A 24,343-nucleotide genomic window follows, 5' to 3' on the forward strand; every position below is an offset into this window, starting at 1 on the left:
TGCTAGAGCACTGTGGAGTATTTTCCTGTTCTAATCGGCGGACCATCGCAAATAGGGCCCGGGGGATTACTTTTAACATTACCGTACTATTGGTTGTATTTTGTGAATAGAATATAACCAGATAATTGAGAAGGAGCAAGGATCTTTGATATTACTGTACTGATATCGTAGCCAGCTAACGTTAGCTAGGCAATGTTTACTGCACCAGCCGGTGTTCACCTGACATGGAGAGGTGGGGTAAAGTAATAATTACAAGAGCTTCTCGGTTATTTTAGTCCCGTCCGAATGTGCCATCTCAGTAATCATTTCGGACAATGTCAGTAAAGATTACGGCGACTTTTACCTTCTGTAAAAAGGTCCAGGAAAATTACCTCAGGTAACGTTAACGTTTATAAACGTGCGAATAGACCCTCTGTAAATCAAGTAATTTCGTGTTTAAAAGTAGTTTCCTGTGGTTTTTCAAGTATTGAGACGCTTGAAAAGGCATTCAGTTGCGTGTTTTCTCCCTCCCTCAACTCAAGTGTTTTCCACATACCATTCAGATCAGAAAGAAGTTCGAAAGCACTTGTAAGAGGCACGAAACTTACTTTTACCGCAATCCAATCTTAAGTTAATTCATACATTGTTCGACCGGACATAACTGTTTTATATATATATAAATATAGGTTATTTGTGTTTGCGCACGTGATATCAGGAAGCAATGTAAATGTAAAACACACACGTTTCTTCAACTTATTAAAATATCTTACTTTATTGCAACTATCTGTTTCTGCTTCTTTATCATATTTATAGTGTGTGATTTATAAAATAGCTTATATCCTACATCACATATTTTGATTTTGGACGTCTGGTCACTTTATATCTTATATCAGAATATTATATTACTGTTAAGCCTACTATGAATATTAAAATACGCCGAACCATGTGTCCTGTATAATAGCTACATGAATGACCTTTGCAGCAAACAAACCCGCGTGAAAATCAGTTCGGTATTCAGTGAGGTATGATTAATTAAATGCGCTGACAGCTCATTGCACCTGCCATACAGATTACACTGAGTGGAGCGGGTGACCGGTCTAAGATGGCGGCCCCACGGCTCGCCCGCGCCAGTAGGCAGTAGCGGTCGATAGGGCGTCTATCTATATGATGTCTATGGTTCAAACGGCTGATTCATTCAGAAAACAAGTGATTGTTCATTGAATCGTTAAAATGATTCGTTCAAAACGCGGATTTCAGTAAAAAACAAATCTGTCTGTTGGACTACGGCTTCATTATGAAATTCTCGTCGGCGATATAAAGTGAAAATTGACAATATTGTGTCCAAAAAGTAACTCACAATGTTAACTTTATTGTTCATTTAACTGTTGTATAAAATAAATAGCACATTTGCAATTGTGCAAAGGAAAACGGCACTCTTGATCATGTGATATTCTAATATAACAACATAATATGATATAAATATAAGACAAAAACTAATTTGGGGACATCTATAACTGCACTGACACATCACGCAGTGAAAGCAAGCCTGACAGACAAACGTGATGTCAGCTCGCACTCGCAGTGCCTCGTACATAGTTAAAACAATGATTAAAATATCATCATAGTTCATAGACAATATTGCACACTCCTAAGCACATAAAGAATGAACTTACAATCGAACTGACATTTACTCGTTTTCTTCTCTCCTCTCGCGTGCAGGAGACAGACGTAGGCTAATATACTGCCGTAAGTGACGCGAATTGTCACGTGAACAAGCAAATCCACAAAGATGACAAAGATAGAAATAAAAATAATAATACGTAGGCCTACGCTAATTAGATAGTTTTAATTTCGAAAGCATTTAGATAAGTCTAAGTCAAAGTGTCATCTGAAATGTAAGACCTTTCATAAGTAAAAATAAGACTTTTTATGGCCTTAAATAAAAAAAATCGAATTTAAGACCTTTTAAGGATCCGCGGGGACCCTGTATTAGTAGAGTATTAGAATGGTAGGGTTAAAATAAGTTGACATGTAGTTGAAAAGTTACTTGTTGTCAGTACAAGTGTCTGTTGGTGGAGCATTACAATAAAGAGTTTGCAGATATTAAGGAGAGAGTCTACTGATACTCTAATGAGAGTTAGTCGACATGTAGTTGCAAAGTTACGTATAGTCAACAGAATGTTCAAAAGGGACCATCAAAATAAAGTATTATCGTTACTTTAGTTGGTTTAGTTGACAAATCAGCCATTGAAAATAGAAATAGAAACTAAGCCATTACATCTTTATTAAAAGCCTATTCTGACCTCTGCGAGAGTGGTTAGATGAAGTGGACGGACGTCCAACATCTGGGTTCTGCTTCGCCCTCGTCCCGTGAGCCTGACCTGTGGACACAGAAACAGAAAACTCAGAAGACAGAGATGGTAAATATCCAGGACGATCCTGGCTCTGTGTCTGGGTCGGGTCTGGCAGCGGCAGAGGTGGACAGTAACAAAGTACATTTATTTGAGTACTGTACTTAAGTACACTTTTTGAGTATCTGTACTTTACTTGAGTACTATTTTTTCTGGAAACATTTTACTTTAACTTCACTACATTTGAAAGACAAGTATCATACTTTTTACTCCACTAACGTTACATTTATGTCAAGGTCCTTGAGTAGAAAGTAGTTGGATTCTGACATCAATCTGACTTTCATTTTCAATGTTGGGTTTGGTCTTTTAAATGCTCATTTTGTCATTGTTTTGGAGCACACTAGCTTATAACAGTGGCTGACATATTCATCCTAAAAGCCAAAAATCTTTAAATAGGGCACTATTTGAGGGAACAGCCCGAAACTATTGTGGACGTTATTGAGAGCACTTATTCAATCTCACATTCAATCCCACTACAGGAACTGTGTTCTAGAAATAAATTATATATTGATATGAGGGTGGGTAGGTAGGCAGGCATAGATTCAGAGGCATAAGGTACTGTAAGTATTACAAACAATAATAAAACAATGCATTGACATTTACTTTTAATTTTTCATACTTAAGTACTTTTAAAAACAAGTACTTCTGTACTTTTACTCAAGTAAAAATCAGTCTTTTCAACTTTTACTTGTAACTGAGTAATATTTGACCAGAAGTATCTGTAACTTACTTTCACTCAAGTAAGGAAATTGTGTAACTTACTTTGTCCATCTCTGGGCAGCGGATCCTGATCACGGTCATCAGAATCGGACGTCCAAACCTCCCGACCAGCCGTCTGACCGAAAGCAGCTCTCCTGGATCTGGAGTGCTCTAAGGATGGAATATTTCACATATCACATAACGTTAGTTTAATCATAATAATCAATAATCAATGTCTGTGGTCAATTACAGATTTTTACTTCAGTTAAGTTACTCAAATTCAATTCAAGTTTATTTCACATGCAATGAATCAAATAAATGGGATCAAATGGGATCAGTCAGTCATTGTACAACACACCATAACAAATAAATAAAAAATTAAAGCACTCACTTCCTCTTTCGCCCATCATGAAATTACGAGCCATAACCTCCTCCAACCTCCTCCAAACTGCAATAAAATCGGTACAAACAAAATACAAGACAATACAATACAATACAATAGAAATCTCCTCAGAAATAACGTTACTCCCCTGAAAAAAAATATCAAACAAAAGTATTATCAGAAATTATATGAATTATATAATATAATTAAATTATATATCGTTTTTCAAAAAGTATATATCCTCCGATGTCCTTCAAGAATATAAGTCTCCTCTCAGCAATCCGGAAAAGCTTCAAAGTAGCAAGTTTCGGCCAGAAAATTCTCCGCAAAAGTCAGTCTGTTAATTCGCCTCGTCTCTCAATCAACAGACAGCGGTCGATCGTCGAGCAGAGAGATACATGCAGATCGCAGAATTCATAAAACGCGTCGCCATAGCAACTAACATTCGAATCATAACATGCACGCACGCCCAGACAGCGACCGGTTCGAGTGTAAATATATATGCAGTCAGAATTCATAACCTACATAGCAACTAAAATTCGAACCACGCATGCACACGCACATCGACTCTGATTTATTAAATAATTGCAACCTTAATGTTGACGTTTTCTTTAATATGATTTTCATTCTTTCAGACCAGTTTTATTATTAAAACCCGTGGAAAATGCGCGCAAAAAGGCACAAGAGAGAATAAATCGGACATCATATAAATTCATAATTAAATTGGCCCTTTTCCGCATATATATCAAGGCCAATCAGCTTTCAATATCACTAATACACCATCCAACCGGTTAGTAGTAGTGGTGAAGAAATCCACATTATTTTTGAATTCTCTATTAAAATTGTTCACAATTGCTACCCAGTTGAGTTAACTATAAACGTGCTAAATTTGCTCTGCAAGTGAACGTCGTCTTGTGGTGCCATCTTATATATTTTTTTAATAATATTTATTATCAATGTCAGTGGTCTGGTCACTTCAAATTGTTACGTTGGTTTCACTTTGTTTTGGTCCATTTAAAAAACAGCCTAAGCGAATGTTTATATATATGTTTATTTTTCTGATTCATCAGAATCATCACATTACAATAAAATCAACTGTATTTAGATGGGAAAATGATTCTCATTTGTTTCATTTCATTAGCCTCCAGACTTGCTTAAAAAAAAACAAAAAAACAGAACCATTAAAGCTATTTTTGTGACAGTAACGTCATATAATATATAATATTATAATATTGAAAGTATTGATTTTAGAAATACATCTTATTACGTATGGTATACATAACATATTGTGCTTTTTATTTATTTAGTTAAATTACAAACATTTCAAGTAGCCTACAATGCAACAAAAAACTAAATGAATACAAGACACTGTAAATACAATTCAAAATGTATAAACCAAAGAACAACTAAAGTATAAATGTACATAATAATAATAAAATAAAAAATTAATAATAAATACAGAAATTAAAGTTTATAATATCAGGGCAGTTATATGTATTTGAAAAGCTTTAAAATTTGTATTGTTTTTATAAGCTTTTTGTTTTGTGATCTCATGTTTAAAAGATATTCTAAGTATATTGTGAGATCAGTGTTATAAAAGGTAATATAGGAGGGTTTCTTTTGAGTTATTTTTGTCTTATGGATATAAAACTTCGCCAAAATAATTAAAAGATTAATGATATAATTTTGTTTTTCAGAAAAAGAATTCACAAATCTAATGACTAGGCAATTTTAAATATTAATATTACACATATTAATTCCATTGGCTGGTCCAGCAACCAATCGCATTGCATCTCGCGTGGGCCGAGGTTCCGTATCTGCTTTACTTTTCGAAATGGATGATCCCCATGGAGAGAGAACCTGGATTTGTAAAGTTGGGACGGTTGTTTTATTCTCAACGATATGAAAAGTGTTGCCACTCCCATTTATTGCACGTTCCCCCGAAATTATATTGCACGACCCGTAAATATGCAGGCAAACGCGGTTGCCTACTATATCAGTCGAGCCAATAGTGCGGCAAGATACTGAAATAGGATTATTATTAACCAATCAGATGTAGCTTATTTAGAACAGCTGTTACACGTATGATTCAGCTTTCGGACACGAGCAGCAGCAAATTGACCATCGCCAAGGACATTATTTCTGTGATTGTAAGTATTAATTTAATTAGAATATGATATCTATATAAAATGTTTGTTTTGTACGCTGTGTTGTTAAGCGTCTCGTTAGTGTCGTTTTAACCCTTGTATGGTGTTCGGGTCTGTAGGACCCGGTTTCATTTTTTATCAAAAGAAAAATTATACGATTAATTCTCATTTTCTCATTTTCTGTGAAGAATATATATCTGAACACATTTTCAATGACCACACCACACACACACACACACACCCACACCCACACAGGCTGTCCGGCTAAACCCGGGGCTAATAAAAGTGTGGAAATTGTAGGTCCTGTGTACCTTTACTCTGTCCTCCTCCTCCTGTCAGAGCATATTGTTATTGTGTGTGTGTGTGTGTGTGTGTGTGTGTGTGTGTGTGTGTGTGTGTGTGTGTGTGTGTGTGTGTGTGTGTGTGTGTTCTTGTATATGGTTTATGAGGACACAAATGTGTATAATGACATGGGTATTACAACATAAACATGGTTTATGAGGACATATGTGTCCTTCTAAACCAAACGGCATAAAAAACATACTAAATCTGTGATTGGTAGGTTTAGGGGTAGGGTTAGTGTAGGGGGATAGATTATACAGTTTGTACATTAGAAAAACCATTACGCCTATGGAGAGTCCTCATAAACCACATATCTGAGTGAGTGAGTTGTGTGTGTGTGTGTGTGTGTGTGTGTGTGTGTGTGTGTGTGTGTGTGTGTGTGAGTGAGATTGTAAGTGTGAGTGCAAGAGTGAGGTCTGTGTTTCTTAAAGGTATACTCCACCAGACAGTTTTAGATACCATTGACTTCCATAGTAGGAAAAAAATATATACTATGGAACGGAAGTCAATGGTATCTAAAACTGTCTGGTTACTGACATTCTTCTAGATATCTTCCTTTCTGTTCAGCAAAAGAAAGAAATTCATACAGGTTTGAAACAACATGAGGGTGAGTATATGATGACAGAATTTTCATTTTTCGGTGGAGTATCCCTTTAAAGGGTCAGTAAGAAGCCAATATTCTAACTGGAGAGCTAACTGTACGTTCACATCGCCGCCGACTTGAGCTGCAAAGAAGCTCTGGCCGCCCTGTCAAGGACGCTTGTCAAAAAGTACGGGGAAGCTTGTTGACGCTTTGGCCGCTCTGAAGTCTGTGTCACACCATGAAATGTTATAACGACAGCATTTTTATAACCGTTTTGGTCACATTTGGTCGGGAAAAAATAATAATTAGCTATTATTATTATCATTAACAGTGAGTGCGCGCGCGCGGCCGGGGCTCTCTCTCTCTGCTCGTTCGTATATATGTCCTGTCAAGCGCGCCCTGTTAAACTGACAGGACTTAAAAACACATGCAAATGATAAACTTTCACTCTATGGTTAAACTGTGCAATTAATCCGATAATGATAAGAAACCCAGCAACGGCGATGATCAACTTCTCCATTTTCTCGGAACTAATGTTTTGGTAGGAACGAAAGTTTACATCGTATGTTTCTCCGGAATCAGCCATCGCGAAGGACGTCTATATTTTATTTTTATTTATTTTTTATTGCAATTTTAACAAACAGAACAAGTCGATACATACAAGAAATATAAACAATCTTTCAAAACAAAAGAGAAATTATGATTCAGTATACATTAAAAGAGGAAATGTGAAAGACATTTAAATCTATTCAACAATAGTCTTAAAAAGGAAAAAGAGAGAAGAGAAGAAAAAGAAAGAAGAGGGCACAAAAAAGAAAAACATATTAAGGGAGAATATTAAACATGGCACAAATTTTGGATGTTTTCATTGCTTTCTTGTTAACAGAAGTTGAAATTGTATTTAAATACATCTTCAATTCTTCTTTGAAAAAGCTAAAGTGGGGTTTACTTTTCATATATTTACATTTATGGATATGTAACTTTCCAATATATAAAAGAAGGTTTATACAAAAACTTGCATTAATTAGATTCTTGTCTTTGACATAAAACCCAAAAAGAATGTGTCTAAATGATAAAGAAAAGTTACAAAAAACCTTTTGGACAATCAGAGCATCAATATTATTCCAGAAAGACCGAGCAAAAGGACATTCCCAAAACAAATGATCAACAGTTTCAGAAGAGGCTTCACAAAAAGAGCAGGAAGTATCAATATCATTTCTAAATTTCTTTAAAAAGTATTTAACTGGATAAAATCTTTGAATAATTTTATAGGATATTTCTTTAACTTTATTTGTTAGAAAGAATTTCTGAGGAAGTGACCAAACATATGACCATTTAATAACATCAAAAAGGTTATTCCAATAAGAAATGGAGGAAGGAATTGAAGTAACAGGGTCCAAAAATAATGACCTGATTTTATAGTTGGATTTATGTATTGAAAAACAAATAGAACCAACCACAGTGGATTCAGGGCTAGGGGGATCAACAGAAGTCACTGTAGCACTATTGTTGTTTCTAAACAGCATACAGATTTCCAAAGAGATGGCCTTGAAAACTATATTAAATTCTTTACTAGATACTGGAAATTGGTATCCTGAAACAAAATCGGAATAATTCAATAAATTACCTTCGCTATCAAATAGCTGGTTTACTAACATCACTCCATTATTGAACCAGTTTTCAAGAAATAAAGATTTCCTCTTATGTAGAATATTACAGTTGTTCCAAATTAAAAAATTGTGTGGCGAGAAATTATGCTTGTAAATAAGTCTCCAAGCCATAAGCATCTGCTGGTGATAATTGGAAAGTTTGACAGGAAGTTTACTGACTGAATAATTGCACATTAAAAGGAAATGTATACCTCCTAATTGAGAAAATATATATCTTGGGATTATACTCCAAATAGAAGATTGATTGTGAAGGAAACGTTTAAGCCAATTGATTTTTAAAGTATTGTTAAGAGAATCAAAATCAATGAAATTTAAGCCACCTTTATTATAAGAATTCAAAATAACTGATTTTCTAATATAATGAGTTTTATTTTTCCAAAGAAATTTGAGCAACATTACATCAATCAACTTGCAAGTAGATTTATCCACAAATAAAGACTGAGCAGCGTAGGATAAGCGGGAAATCCCTTCTGCTTTAGTAAGCAGAGTTCTGCCTTTCAAAGATAGATCTCTTAACAACCAAAGGTTACATTTTTTTTTTGTGTTTTCTCCACAACTGAACTAAAATTCATCTTACATCTTAGTTTAGTATCTTTTATTATTTTTATTCCTAAATAGGTGACACTTTCTTTGATGGGAATGTTTGAGATAGAAGTTGCAGCACATTTTTTTATCGGGAGTAATTTATTAACATTAAGCAAAAGGCCAGATGCATTAGAGAAAGACTGAAGAGAGGTTAAAGCAATTGGGATCTGAGAGACATCTCTTAGAAACAATGCTGTATCATCTGCCAGTTGGCTAATAAACAATTCCGTACCAGCAATAGAAATTCCCTTCACAGGGCTCTCTTTAATATGTAAATTAAAAAATTGTGTAGCTATTAGAAAAAGATATGGGGAAATGGGGCAACCTTGTCTTACACCACGCTAGGAGAAAATCTAGGAGAAGTGCCATTATTGAGTCGGATAGCGCTATTACCATTACAGTAAAGCATTTTAATACATTTGCAAAAAAAATGACCGAAACACAATCTGTGCAGGGCTTGTAACATAAATTCGTGTTCTGAGCAATCAAAGGCTTTATAATAGTCAAGAAAGAGGATAAAACTATCAGTAGAAATAAGATCTGAATAATCCAACAAGTCAAAAATCAAGCGTATATTATTAGAAATATGTCTCTGATGTATAAAACCTGATTGGCACTCATCTATTATATTATTAAGAATAAGTTTTAGCCTTTTTGCTAAAACTAAGGCAATCATTTTATAATCGGTATTCAATAAGGAAATCGGGCGCCAATTTTCTAATAGAAGGGGATCTCTATTGGGCTTGGGAATCAAAGTTATTAGCCCTTGACATAAAGAGGAAGGAAGCGTTGTTTTCTCAATACTCTCTAAAAACATTTTATGTAAAAAAAGGTGCTAATTTTTTACTAAATGCTTTATAAAACTCTGCAGATAGCCCATCAGTACCTGGGGATTTGTTACTTTTTAAATTATTTATAGAATCAAGAATTTCTGAAAGACTAATGGGTGCATCACACAGACTACAATCTTCATTATTAATTTGTTTTATGTGAGATAAGGAATCAAAAAATTCCGTGTTCATTCAAAAAAAAAAAAAAAAAAAGAATATTATTATAAATCTTTCCTTCAAAGGAATCCCTTAAGACTTAAATCTTTCAACCTTCTTTTAACCTTCAATCTTCTTACGACTTCCATCTATCAACTTTCCTTTAACTTTCTTTTCTCCCTCATTTACTCACACGTTCTTTCCACTTTCTTTAGCACTGCGTTCACATTCTTTCTCAGACGAAAACTTTAATATCGTCATTTAAATACTGTTCTACTTTCAGACCCACATTAATACACGTCACTTTCACATTATCACCTTCTGAGTGGGCATTTACAGTTGCGGGCTAAATGCCCTGCTGACATAGGAGAAATTAAAATAATTAAAAGAAATAAGAATAATTAAAACAGTTTAGAAAAATAGAATAAAATACAGTACAGTAAAAACAGTCGGACGAACAGCGGCACAGTGCTCATTCAGTAAATGCACAGCTAAACAGAAGTGTTTTGAGTCTGGATTTGAATGTGACCACTGTAGGAGCACATCTGATCTCTTCTGGAAGCTGGTTCCAGCTGTGGCTGGCATAATAGCTAAAAGCAGACTCACCATGTTTAGAGTGAACCCTTGGTATTTCTAGCTGATATGATCCTAATGATCTGAGTGATCTGTTGGGTTTATATTCAGTGAGCATATCTGCAATGTATTGAGGTCCTAGGCCATTGAATGATTTATATACCAGTAATAATACTTTAAAATCAATCCTAAATCTAACTGGGAGCCAGTGTAAAGACCTGAGGACTGGTGTGATATGTTCATATTTTCTGGTTCTGCTCAGAATCCTAGCGGCAGCGTTCTGTATGAGCTGCAACTGTCTTATGGTCTTTTTGGGAAGGCCAGTGAGGAGTCCATTACAATAATCCACCCTGCTGGTGATGAAAGCATGCACAAGTTTCTCTAAGTCTTGTCTGGAAACAAAGCATCTAATTCTTGCAATATTTTTCAGATGATAGTATGCTGATTTAGTTATTGCTTTGACATGACTACTGAAACTAAGGTCTGACTCTAGTGTCACACCAAGATTCCTGACTTGATGTTTAGTTGTTTGACCCCTGGAGTGAAGGTATGCGTTCACTTTGAGAACTTCATCTTTGTTTCCAAACGCAATAACTTCAGTTTTGTCTTTGTTTAATTGAAGAAAGTTTTGACACATCCAACTGTTGACTTCATCAATGCATTGGCACAAGGAGTCAATGGGGCTGTAATCATTAGGCGATAGGGCTAAGTACAGCTGTGTGTCGTCTGCATAGCTGTGGTAAGCAATTTGATTATTTCTCATTATTTGGCTCATTGGGAGCATATACAGGTTGAACAGGAGTGGTGCAAGGATTGACCCTTGAGGGACTCCGCATGTCATGGATGTCCACTCAGACTTATGGTCTTCTATACTAACAAAATAACCTCTCCCATCTAAGTATGACCTGAACCATTTTAGGACTATCCCAGAAAGCCCCACCCAGTTTTCCAGCCTGTCAAGAAGTATGTTATGATCGACAGTGTCAAATGCAGCACTGAGGTCGAGTAGTACCAGCACTGATAATTTGCCTGAATCAGTATTTAAGCGGATATCGTTTATTATCTTTATGAGCGCTGTCTCTGTGCTGTGGTGCGGTCGGAAACCAGATAGAAAATTGTCAAAGTATCCATTCGAGCTTAAGAATTTGTTCAGCTGATTGAAGACAACTTTTTCTATGATCTTGCCTATGAAAGGAAGATTTGAGATCGGTCTATAGTTGCTTAATATGGTCTTATCCAGATTGCTCTTTTTCAGGAGGGGCTTGACAACTGCAGTTTTAAGGCAGTTTGGAAAACTCCCAGAGAGAAGTGAGGCATTTACCACTTCTAGAAGATCTGCTTCTAAACTGTTTAGCACACTTTTGAAAAAAGATGTGGGAAGTGTGTCAAGAGCGCATGTTGATGTTTTGAGGTGTTGTACGGTTTCTTCCAAAATTTTGCCATCAATTTCTTTGAAGTCAGACATAGTAACTACTTTCTCAGGTGGTTTGATCTGTCTGACCTCAGTGCAACTCAAGGATGTGCTGATCACCTTTCTAATATTATTGATTTTCTCAGAGAAGTAAGAAGCAAACTCACTGCACTTGCTGTTTGAGAGCATTTCACTGGGAATCTGGCTTGGGGGGTTTGTCAGTCTCTCTACAGTAGCAAAAAGAGTGCGTGTGTTGTTTAAATTGCTGTTTATAACATTTGAGAAGAAAGTCTGTCTAGCTTTGCCTAGTTCCATATTGAAAGCATGAAGGCTGTCTTTGTAGATGTTATAATGGACTACAAGTTTTGTCTTCCGCCACATGCGCTCTGCTTTTCTGCATTTTCTTTTCATATTTTGCACTGCTGTTGAGTTTCTCCAAGGTGCTTTTTGTCTGCCACTAGGGGTGTGACGATAACCGCATCACCGCAATATCGCGTTAATAAGATGCCTACCGCGGTGTGAGGTCATCACCGCACTTTTTTTTTTTTTTTTTTTTGAAAGTTACAGGAGTGCAAATGGTGTGTGATATGAACTATAAACACATTAATATTTGCTTATAATTTACTGTATTCTGCGAGTCCCATGTTCAAGTGCTTCTGGAGAAAAAAAAACGCTTCCTGCGCAAGGGAGGGACAGTCCGTTAAACATATGGGGGATTTATTTTTTTGTGTGTTTCTGATTATTATTAATTAACTGCTAGGTTTCAGTACTTGTGATGTTTACAGATAATGTTCAATTAAATACAAACAAACACAGGCATAAAAGACAAGCATAACGTAAACAGTTGGAGTTAGATTTTAATTGCAAGTAGCGATCTCTTATGTGGTAACTGTTATAGGCAATAACAGTTGACGGCGCTAGCCGAATGACATTATTCAAAAAATAGCCACGAATATAGTGTCTAAGCCAAATACTGTGTCGCCTTTGAGGCAGGTGACAATTAAGGGGAACCCGGTGAATTTGGACAAGGCAATATGCCATATTTGTCGCACAAAAGTATCCGTCTCGCGAGGAAATACAACTAACTTAAGACCACATCTTAGAAAAATTAACCATCCTGTGGCGTTTGCTGGACTTAAGTGCAGCACACCTACCTTAGGTCGGCGACACACTGGCTGCGTGGCGTGTCCGTTTTTATTTCGGCTCCCATGTTAGCAGGTTAGAGCTCGCACACTGCCTGCGTGAGACGCGCGTCTCAGTTGCGGCACGAGGCGCGCGGAAAAAAGCGTGCATGCTAGAAATAGAACCGACGCCTATTTTTCACGCAAGCCTGTTGGAAGCGTTTCCTGGCAAAATAGAATAGGAAAAAAATGTTTGTATGTCATTTTGACATGAATACATATTAATACATTACATTTTGATGTTTGAAAGTTTAGGTTTTGACATAAATGCAGATTTAGCCTAAATGTAATTAAAAAAAATATGATCGATTTTCAAATATTGCACCTGTCAATACAGAACGAAATATTCTGTAGCCTATTTTGCCATCAATACTGCCGACGCTGTCTTTGCTGTTATATATTTATGTTTAACATTAAGTATAGGCCTTCCACAACTCTCTCCCCATATGTCGAATATATCACCAATGAGGCTTATATGTCACCTAGCAGCAGCAGCGCTGTTTCTGGTGTGCAAAGACATAAAAAAAGCCACGCAGCTGACACGCAACAGAAACGCCACACTCACACCATGCAGCCAGTGTGTCGCCGGCCTTAATTAATAGTTAATTATTAATATTTACAATTTAATTAAATGTTAATTTGTTTATTTGTTAATAAAGAATACTGCTTTATGTTATTCATTTCCATTGTCATTTACAAGCTACATGCGTTCTTGATCGCGTCTGCAGTGTGTGACGCGGCCGCGGGTGATTTTTTTTTTTTTTTTTTTTTGGGGGGGGGGTGGGTGGGGGGTCGGTTAACCGCCAAACCGCGAGATTTGTTGCTTCTTTACCGCGGTAAGAAAAAATCCCATACCGTCACAGCCCTATCTGCCACTCTTCTTCCTGACTTTAACAGGAGCAATATCATCAATTATATTTTTAACTTTTGAGTTAAAAGAATCAAGGGGAAAATCAACAGAGTCAGCAGATATGCTTGGTGTTAAAGATATAGCCTTCATAAATAGTACACTAGTGTTCTCATTTAAGCATCTCTTCTTGACAGACACAGATCTAGCTTCAGTGGCAGGAGAGATCAATATATCAAAGAAAATACAGAAATGATCAGACAGTGCTACATCCTTAATAACAATCGATGAAATGTTTAGACCCTTACTGATAAGTAAATCTAGAGTGTGTCCATGATTGTGTGTGGGTCCATGTACATGCTGAGTCAGATCAAAAGTTTTTAAAACAGTTTTGATTTCTTTTGCCATATTGTTTTCTGCATTATCTATGTGAATGTTAAAATCTCCAGCAATGGCAAAACAGTCAAACTCTGAGGTAATTGTTGATAACAGTTCTGTAAAGTCCTCAGCAAAGGCTGGAGAATATTTTGGAGGCCTGTAAATAATGATAAGTAAAATGCGAGGAGCACCTTTTAACACAATACCCAGATATTCGAAAGATGGGTAATTCCCAAATGATATTTGCTTACATTGATAGATATCTTTAAAAAGAGCAGCTAGACCCCCACCTCTCTTAACAGCTCTGCAGACACTCATAAAAGTAAAGTTAGGAGGGGCTGTTTCATTGAGGATTGTTGCACTGAAGCTGTCTTCTAGCCAGGTTTCATTTAGAAACATAAAGTCCAGGTTGTTTGTGGTTATTAAGTCGTTGACTAGAAGTGATTTATTTTTGAGTGAGCGAATGTTTAAAATTGCTAACTTAACAGTCTTACATTTTGTCCCCACAGCAATCTTAGTTTGACATGTAATAGGCACCAGATTAGTTGGGTTTGCTGTACGGCTATTGAAGGCCTTAGACTTTCTATCTTGTAATAGAACAGCAATAGAGAAAGATACAGGCACACTGGGTTCCCGCTTGTTCTGTAAACATTTGAGAAAGTTACTGTTATCATAGCAGGAACCCGACACATATCACTGAGAGCTGGTATCAGTTGTTTTTGGTTCACCTCGAGCAGATGGAGGAGGGTGTGGGCCCTGGCGTTTTGGCCGAAGAGGCCGAAGAGCTCTCACAGAAGGAGGGGGCGGGCGAGCTCGGCGCACAGGCTTCGGTGTTTGAGGTGCCTGACGTTTTTTGGTTGGTATCTGGGGGCTTGCAGCAAAAGAGTGGGATAGTCTGGTTCCAGCATGCACCAATTCTTCCATTTTCTGTGAGAAGCACAAAAGTGGAGTTGCTGGCGAGAGTGAGAAAGTATCTGGTGAAAGGGGCTGTTGCTCAGGTGTTATCGGAGGCTGGGATATGCTGTCCTGGCTTCCCTGGCTGTTTTCCAGGAAATCGTCCTTGGGTGTTGAATCTTCGAGCAGTTCTAATATGTCTGTCTGTGGTGAGCTCTGTGGGCAGGGCTCAGCTGAGATTGTGTCCGTGAGCAGAGGTTGTTGTGGCTCAGTGGTGTTATCATTGTCCTTGTGTGATATGTCAACCGCATGTCCATTTTGCTGCTGAAGTGAAGTCCCGTGTTCATTCATACTGTTTCCAGGTGTGTGTGTGTCGTTCAGATTGACACACACTGCAGAAGGATGATTGAGGGAGAAGTCGATATTGTCCTTTAACACTCTTGAACCAAGTTTGTTTGGGTGATGGCCATCCCGATGAAATAGTTGTCTCTGACTCCAGAAAAGATTGAAGTTGTCAATGAAGTTTACTCCTTTTATATTGCAGGTTTTTTGCAGCCATGTATTAATCCCAAGCAGCCGTGAAAACCTGTTTGTTCCTCTTGCTGGGAGTGGTCCACTGATGAATGTTTGAACTTTCAGTCTTTTAAGTGTTTCAAAAAGTTCATTGAAATCCTTCTTAAGGAGTTCTGACTGCTCTTTATGAATATCATTCTTCCCCACATGAATTATGAGTCGATTTGCAGTCTTATGTTTCATTAGAATGTTCTGAAGTTCCCTGTTTATATCAGAAGTTGTAGCTTGTGGAAGGCAGCATGTAGTTGTATCCCTGCTGCTAATGTTTCTGATTATGGAGTCCCCCACTATCAGAGTCCTGGGCTCGGCTGCGCTCTGAGCTGAGTGCCGCTGTCTGCTCGACCTTGAGCGCCAGTTAGCATCAGTGTTAGCCACTGGCTGATACAGTCTGTGTTCGATCATATTCATCATGTTTGGGGATTCCTCATTTACATTCATTAGTACTTCAAATCTGTTCTCAAGATGTATAGGTGTTGGTTGGAGACCAGTGTTTGCAATCTTTGTCAGAGCTGTATCTGGGGTAGAGGATGCTACTGCGGTAATATGTGGGGCTCGTGACAATCTGATGTCTCGAGTGCCTTTGGGTCTCGCTCCCTGTTTGTGCCATCGATTTGTAAGTCGATCGGCTTGTTTCTCTACCTGTCGAGGAGCACTAGTTTCATGGGACTCACCGGCTATATGCTGAGGGTGTCCATGACGAAGCTCTGTTGTGTGTTCCGTCTGGTTTGGTGTTCCCGTAAATAACTTTGTTTCAAGAACTGCAATCCTTTGTAAAAGTCTGTGGCAGTTAGTGCAGCAAGTAGATTCCAGAAGAGGCATTTTCTCTCTTATCCTTGTAGGCAGCTGTGTTTTTCTTTCCCCGGAATGTAAGCTGGTCGGGTAGAAGAATTCTGCGTTTTTGTGGTAATCCAAACTTTGTCGTTTGAGCACTGTGCTGATTTGCTGAAGTTAAAATTAGGTGATAAAAGGAGCTAAAATATAAAAATATAGAAGATAAAATATAAAAAGCGATAGAGCAAAGCGCGGAGCAGTAAGCAAGAGCGTCCGAACGGTAGCTGAGCTGAGCAGGAAATAGGCAGAATTCTGCTCACCCTCCTCTAGCCAATTCCGTCGAGATCTGATGAAGGCGCCTTCAGCCTTCCGTTTATATACATCCTCTAAATTATGTTTTTGATCAACAAGCTCAATTTTTTCTGAGTCTGTAAGATCTACATTTTTACATGATAATGCCAAAATTCTAGCCATAATCTGGTTTTCATTACTTTTTCTTAATTTTGCTAACGAACTACTATATTTCCGACAATACTTCCCAATTTCGTATTTAAGAAGTTCCCAATTAATGCAAAACATATTCTCTTTATTAGCTTTATGCCAATCAAAGGAAATTAAGTTATTAATCTTAGTGAGAACTTCGTTGTGTTGAAGAATTGAGGTGTTAAGTTTCCAATATGAGGATCTTTTACTCAGTGAGGGAGCGGATACAAATGGAATACAGATAGAAATGGCCTTATGGTCAGAAAATGGTGAGGGAAGTATATCAGTCTTTATATTTGATAACTCTGCTGAGGTCAACCAAAAATCAAGTCGGGATTGTCTAGAAAGGGAATTATTGTTCCATGTGAATACTTTTTGCAAGGGATGGGTTTCTCGCCACACATCAACAACAGAAATTTTTTGCATAAAGGATAATAAATACTCAGAATTAGTATTAGTAGATTTGGGGGGGGGTACAATTCTATCCAAGGTACAATTCAAAACAACATTAAAATCACCACCGAATATTAAGGAAGAATTTGGAAATTTAGATAACATATGACATATACGCATTTCTAATTTATTAAAAAAAAACGTATTATCTTTTGGTGAATTATATCCATAGACATTAGCAGTAATACAAGTCATATTTGCAAACTGAAAAGCTAGTATAATGTAGTGACCATTGATGTCACAATCAGTAGCCAGAATCTTTCCACCAAAATTATTTTTTAAAATACAAACTCCGGCAGAATATTCATTTCCATGAGACATCCACATTTCCAAACCCCATTGTGATCTCCATAAATTGACATCTTGCAAAGTTGAATGAGATTCTTGTAAAAAACAAAGATCTGTGTTGAGACTTTTAAGATACAGAAAGACTGCTTTACGCTTAAGAATGTTTCGTAGCCCTCTACAATTTAAAGAAATAACAGATAAGGACATAGAAGAATAAAGAGAAGAAAAAGAACAGAACAGTAATAGAAGAGAGAATTAGTTCTGAGAACAAGTATAAGGACTAAGTCACCGAGACAGAGAACCTAACTGGTCAGAACAAGCAAGGGATGAGGTCAACAATCCCTTCATTAATCTATCTAGAAAATAAATATGTACAATTGAGGAACAACTATAATTCCCCCTTTTAAGGGGGTTGAAATAATTCGCATTGTTTACTTAAATCGATGAAAGTCTCAAATAATCCTATTTATTTTTAAGCGAAGGACGTCTATATTCTGATTGGTTTCTGGCGTTTTGCCGCTGCTTGCCGCTGAACCGTGTCATAGCTCATTACCATAAAGTTGAGCTACTTTCAACTTTTTGATTGACGCTCAAAACGCCCAAAACGCGACGCCAATGGATTTGCCGCTCCTTGCAGCTGAGAGAAGAGAGAAGCCAGCTTCCATTGAAAATGAATGACTTCCGGTAACTTTGGAAGCTCAAGTCGGCGGCGGTGTGAACGTACAGTAAGAGCTCAAGCTAGAACTGCATGTAATAGAAACAAAATTATAAGTATAACTATCAAACATAGTATTTTGGTTATTTAACTTTAAAATATATATTTTATTGGATATATTTTATTGTATTTTGGTTAACTGGCCGGTATTTTGAGATCGCAATAGACGTGAAGGACTATAATGCGTTAAGAGCTCGCTCAAGTACTGGGGAGCTAAACCGTTTAGTGCTTAACATAACCCATAACATTACTATAGTAGAAGTTTGGGGACTAAACACATAAATAGAAACCGGTTTATTCCACGATCTCGACACCTCAGTGTGGAGATAGGGAAAAAACGGCATTGCCCGACGAGGAGGCTGAGATATAGAGTTTTACTTATATTTTCACTCTCATAATAACCGGCTGGCCAGTAATATTTAACTTAGCAACAGCACTAGATGAAACCTCCTTTTAAAAGCTCCTCTTTATTCAACAGAGTTATGAGCTGACTTGTTTATTTATTTATTGAAAATTCATAAACATCTGCTTTATTCTTTATATTTTTAATTGTTTTGTTCTCTTAACAAAAACACTAACGATACCAATTCCTCGGAACTGGAAATCGCAGCATGAGTGCCTCATCCCGGGGAGGAGAAACCGCAGAGCGTTTAAAGGCAGAGATAGGGCGGGGCCCGTCTCAAACCCCGCTGTTCGATCCATTTGCGATCCCCAAGATGCGCGTCGACGCCGTTCCTCGGCAGCAGCGGGACCCGCGCCTCGGGGAGCGCGCACCGAACCGTCCTCCTCGAAGAATGGCCGGCGGGAGCGGAGCGTCCTCACGGACAGCTCCTCACAATGCTCACAGTCAGCCCCCTCGAGAACTGACTGTTGGCATGCTCCACTCCCAAACAAGCAACACAAAGCTGAAATGTGTGTCCTCCCCACCCGTGATATAACGTGGGCAGGGAACAACACAAGGCTTGCTTGCTCTCTTTTGCCATAAAATATATATATATATTTTGGTACTCGATGCAGCGCCAAATGGGAGGAGCTAGAGCTCCAGCTCCTCCCCTCGCTGGAGCTCCAGCTTCACCACGCTGGATTTAGTGGGCGGGGCCGCGCATGCGCAGGTTAACTTTCTCACTATCAAAGAGTTACGTCACGATCGGATTTTTTTTCCTGGAATGGGATCAAATATGGACTTTTAATGAAAAATAAAAAAGTAGAATATTTGATAAATAATATTATACTGTTTGTTAAATTCTATATCCACAAATGTCGTTTCACAAAATCTCTTCCAAATGTGAATGCATTAAAAAATGACTTTTCTTTTATTTTGTAAATCCTTAAAGAAAATTGATACAGTCCCTGCTATTAAATTCTTCTTACTTATATTAGAATATCAGTTTATATAAACCCCTATGTTAGGGAATTTGAATTGTTCTTAAGTTTGCTTATTTATTTTTTTGAATATTGCAATCAGTATTTACTCATCAAATGTTCTCTCCTGAATCGTATGGTAAATGAACTTATTTATAACTGTCTTAATTTATGTTTCAAGAACAATAGTTATTGCACATAGAGTAAGTCGAGACTTTCTTATTTTACAGCAGAGAAGGAAGACCAGTCCTATATCAACGCAAGCTAATCGAATAAGTCCTTTGTTTCGGGTGAGGAAGGAACATCTGGTGCCCAAAGAAGACAGAAAGGTGCGCGAGTCCATTGGTATGTCTTGTATTGAAACAATGCTGTAATATGTAGTACATAATTTGATCACAGTAAATTTGAAATCCGGAAATCAACACCAATAGAGTTAATTTCAACACTTTGAAAGTGTATATATGGGAACCACCCACAAAGTGTTAGTTCAACACTTTCAAAAGTGTTGCCTCTCGCAACACCGACACAGTGTAACAATATGAACACTAAGAGAGTAAAATTTTAACACCAATGCAGATAACAACAACACTGTTACAGAGCTGGGTGCAGCTTTGTAGCAAACACTGGCAGAGTTAAAATTCTACACTGTTCTGGTGTTGACCTAACACTTTAAAAAAATGGAAATGACAATCTTCTCAACCTTATAGGAGTCACATTTGACACCATCCTGGTGTTGATGGAACACCTATTTACAAATAAAAAACAACACTAAAGGAGTTACCAGTTTTTCTTATTAGGGTTTTGCATTACCTACTTTAAAGAACTGTAAAATAAACTTAACAATTATTTAATCTGAAAAGAATAAATTCACTTTGAAATAAACACATCACTCTGTATTACTCTTTCAAAACTTTATTCCAGCACAGAGCACCAATACATCTAGCCAGTACTTTAAATTACATGAATTATTTTTATTTATTTTTTTACAAATAACAGTCCAAAACGATGTAAAATAGACGGTCATTTCCATAGGACATTTGTAAATCAAACGGCTTGTGGTAAAACAATTCGTCAGGTTTTTTGAGCACAAGACTGTTCTCTTGTGCAAAAACACTGAAAGCATGAAGATGTTCAACAAACTCTGATTCCATACATGATGCCAAAAAAAAAAAATCCATCCATAATAAAAATGTTAACAATTTTTCCAAAGACAGGTGCATCATCAACCAAGTCTAAGCACACAACAAGACCACTACGATACTCCGTACCATGACACTTAACCCACGGTGTGACCGTTAATTCACTTGAGAGATCAATGTGGAGCTGCTCAGAAATAAAATCACCGTTTTCAAGGTCGGACAACAATTCTTTTGAAACAGGGCCAGACTCAATACCTTTGATAGTACAGTGCTCCCAGTGATAGGCAATGGCTAGCTGGTGTTTTTTGGCAAGTGATTTGGTCAGGTTTTTGAATTTTTTTTGATTTTTCTTAAAAAACCTGTGTTTTGCTTCATACCTCATAGTCCATACATGAATTAATGGGCCAATTTGCCTGATGCATTCAGGGTAGTGAATCATAAGGTGGTGCTTTGGAATCAGATTCCTAGAAGGGTCCAACTCCTTGAACAATCGATGATGCTCCACTATCAGATGCTTCAAAAATATTGTCATTCCTTCAGAGATGCAAGGAGAAAATATAATGTTAACAATATGTAAGAGGAGCAACATCAAATGCCAGTGCTTATCCCCTTCTGGGACTACATCTCCAAATATGAGAGGGATGTTCCTAATGAGACACAATGTCTGACTTGTTGAGTCCAATGCTGTTTCCAGCTTGTTGAAGGTTAACCTTGGTTGGGCGATTATTTTTGTCCAAATAGCCATAGTTGAAGGCATACAATCTTTGAGGATTAGATTGCAACTCATGTATTCAAAAAGCAGTTTCACTTCATACTGTGCAACTCCCTCCAGGATATCATGCATAATATCCAGCACAAAGTTCTCTGATACATTAAAGTAAGTCAAGGTATTGAGTACAGAATTTCTTTTAATACCATAACAGGAGTTTTCATTAGGGTTGTCAGCTAGATACTTATAATGTTCCTCATTTAGGTTTCTGCTATGCAATATCACCCGCGGATCATCCTCACTAAATACTTCCTGTGCTAACACCTTGTCAGTGAGGCACAGTCTGCAGTAATGTTTCGCAGAAAAAGATTCAACGTAACCAAGAATACCATTTAGACCAAGGTTATCGCCGGTAAATTGCTCAATAGTACCAAAGATGGGCTCCTCAGAAAATGACACCTTCATTCCCTCCTGCTCAAGTATTTTCACATCATCAACCAATGGGCCAAGTATTTTGTCCATGCCATACTTTTTTCCATCCTCAGAATGGAACAAAGAAATTAGATGTATGTTCATTAAGGAAGAATGTATGTGTGCTGGCAGGTTACGAAGCACAAAATATAAACAGCCAAGTTTATGAATCCCATGTTGAGATCCTAATGGGTTTGCCGTTTCGAAATCATCGTAGTAAATTTGGATCTGAAGGGCATTGCTATGGATGGAGTACAAAGGATGGTTTTTGTAATACTGTCCGTCACACAAATCTCGATACGTGTCACTTTGCCGTTTCTCTTGAATAAGATTACACACCTCATTATTCCTAAAAATGAATTCAAGAGTCTTCAGAAGAGGGATATATATGAAAGTGTCATTAACTGGAATCTGTTCATACATTCCAGAGATCTTATTCTTTCTTGTATCGTATCTGACACCTAAGTGTATTTCAGTAGGTTCAACAACCCCCCATTTCTCACTGAAATATTTTCTCCATTTTGTATCGGTATTAAAATCGGAGAACGGATTATGAAAACTATTAAAAACATCTTCAACTGAACTTCTACTTGTGCTGTCAACAGGCACAACATTTAAAATGTTTTCCCTTAAACTTGTATGGAAATCAGTGACCAAATCCTCCATGCTTTCAACAACTGACATAATATAACACTGTTTGCAACACCGTTACCCTACAATTTAGCTATTATGGATGCACACATTTCTTTGGAACAATCCCTTGAAACAGAAGAACATTCATGCAAACTTGCATCATTATCTGACCTTTGCTCTGTGTTAGACACAACAAGTGATGCTGCTTCACCGGGATTTGGAGCTTGTTGATTTTGTAGTGATATATTCTCACTGCTTGATGCTACACCACTAAAATGAAATCTAGTTAAATGTTTTTTAAAACCTGCATAACTTTTAAATTGCAAGCAACAACCATCCTGAGCACAAACCAGCTCAAATTTCTTGCCAGGATACAAACCATGTACAAGTTTAAGGTGCCGAATTAATTTTACTGTTGTAGCAAGCAGCGTTTTACAGATGTAGCATCTAAACATCATTCAATAACTTAGCTCTGAGCTCCTTTACCCTTGGGCTCTCACTTGTGGTGCCAACATCAATTCCGTAGATTGTAGTCTGGAGAAAAGTGTACATATTTTTGAGTGGAAGATCATAACTGATGCTGAAAACAAAATGGACCTTGAAGAGTTCATCAATTGCTGCAAGTAAAGAGGATTCTTGACAGGGGATGAGCTTTTTATCAACCACAATGAAGAACTGACTGATAGCTTCCTTGCTGCTCCCTGTGGCAGGAATGTATGGTTGACGATTCTCTTCCGCCTCAAGATGTTCCTGTATACTCCGGCATGCCTGAATGAAGAAAACAAACAAACAAAAACACAAATTTGATTAATAGTAATGACAAACAAGTGCAGGTTTATCAGTTAGCATCAATTTTAGTCTTTTTAGCTTGATTGAACATTGTACAGAACAAGAGACACTCCAGAAGAAAGCAGTATATGCACCAACTAGCTGTTAAAGGTGATTTTTAAGCATGACATTTTTTATAAATTTTTTTCTGAAAATTAGATTCTGACCCAAAGAGGAGCGTGAAGTCCTGAAGAATCTGAAGCAGTTTGCAGAAAACATGTAAAGAAATTACCATAAAATATTACATTTCTTAACAAGCTAAATGTGTTTTCAACAAAGCAGACTATTTGACAATTCTCTGAAACTAGCATTTCAATTTGGTCAAAAAAAAGGAAAGACAAAATCCATACCAATCCTTTAGTATCCAGGAATGGAGGAAAAACTGAGAGAATGGTGGTGGATTTCTCTGGATCATGGATAAGGTGCTGTCTGTATTCAAACGTGGTCCTCATCTTCTGCATGATGACCTCACGGTCACTTGTATGATTCATCAAGGAGATAGCCTCTAAACTTTGGTCATTATCTAGCTGATCTTCACGGTGACACGGCTGTCTGTCAAGCAAAGGGCCTCCCTTTTCCTCTGTTTTTGGATCATCCTTATTTGCAGAAGGTTTTGTCCCCCGTTGTACTGTTTTGAGGCGCCATGACAAGAACCCAGTGTTTTTTTGGCCATCATAAAAATTTTCCTAATGAAATGACACAAATTAAAACTCAAAATTGTAACCCTCCATCGAAAATGACAACTTCTTAGAAAGACATTTCTAAATGATCACAAAAATACTGAATGTTCTAATCTCACATAATGACTTACATATCCAGTCCTCCCTTGGGGATCTCTGAGTGAGGGAAA

At 37.3% G+C, this 24,343-nt stretch overlaps 1 long non-coding RNA gene across 1 annotated transcript in view; it reads left to right on the forward strand.

Moving 5' to 3' along the window:
* LOC309508571 overlaps positions 1–24,343 on the forward strand; it is a 73,844-nt gene that overhangs the window by 36,044 nt on the left and 13,457 nt on the right. The gene's annotated exons all lie outside the window — the stretch shown is intronic.

Source organism: Leuciscus leuciscus (assembly GCF_965113295.1).
Source record: "Leuciscus leuciscus genome assembly, chromosome: 10".
Lineage (NCBI taxonomy): Eukaryota > Metazoa > Chordata > Actinopteri > Cypriniformes > Leuciscidae > Leuciscus > Leuciscus leuciscus.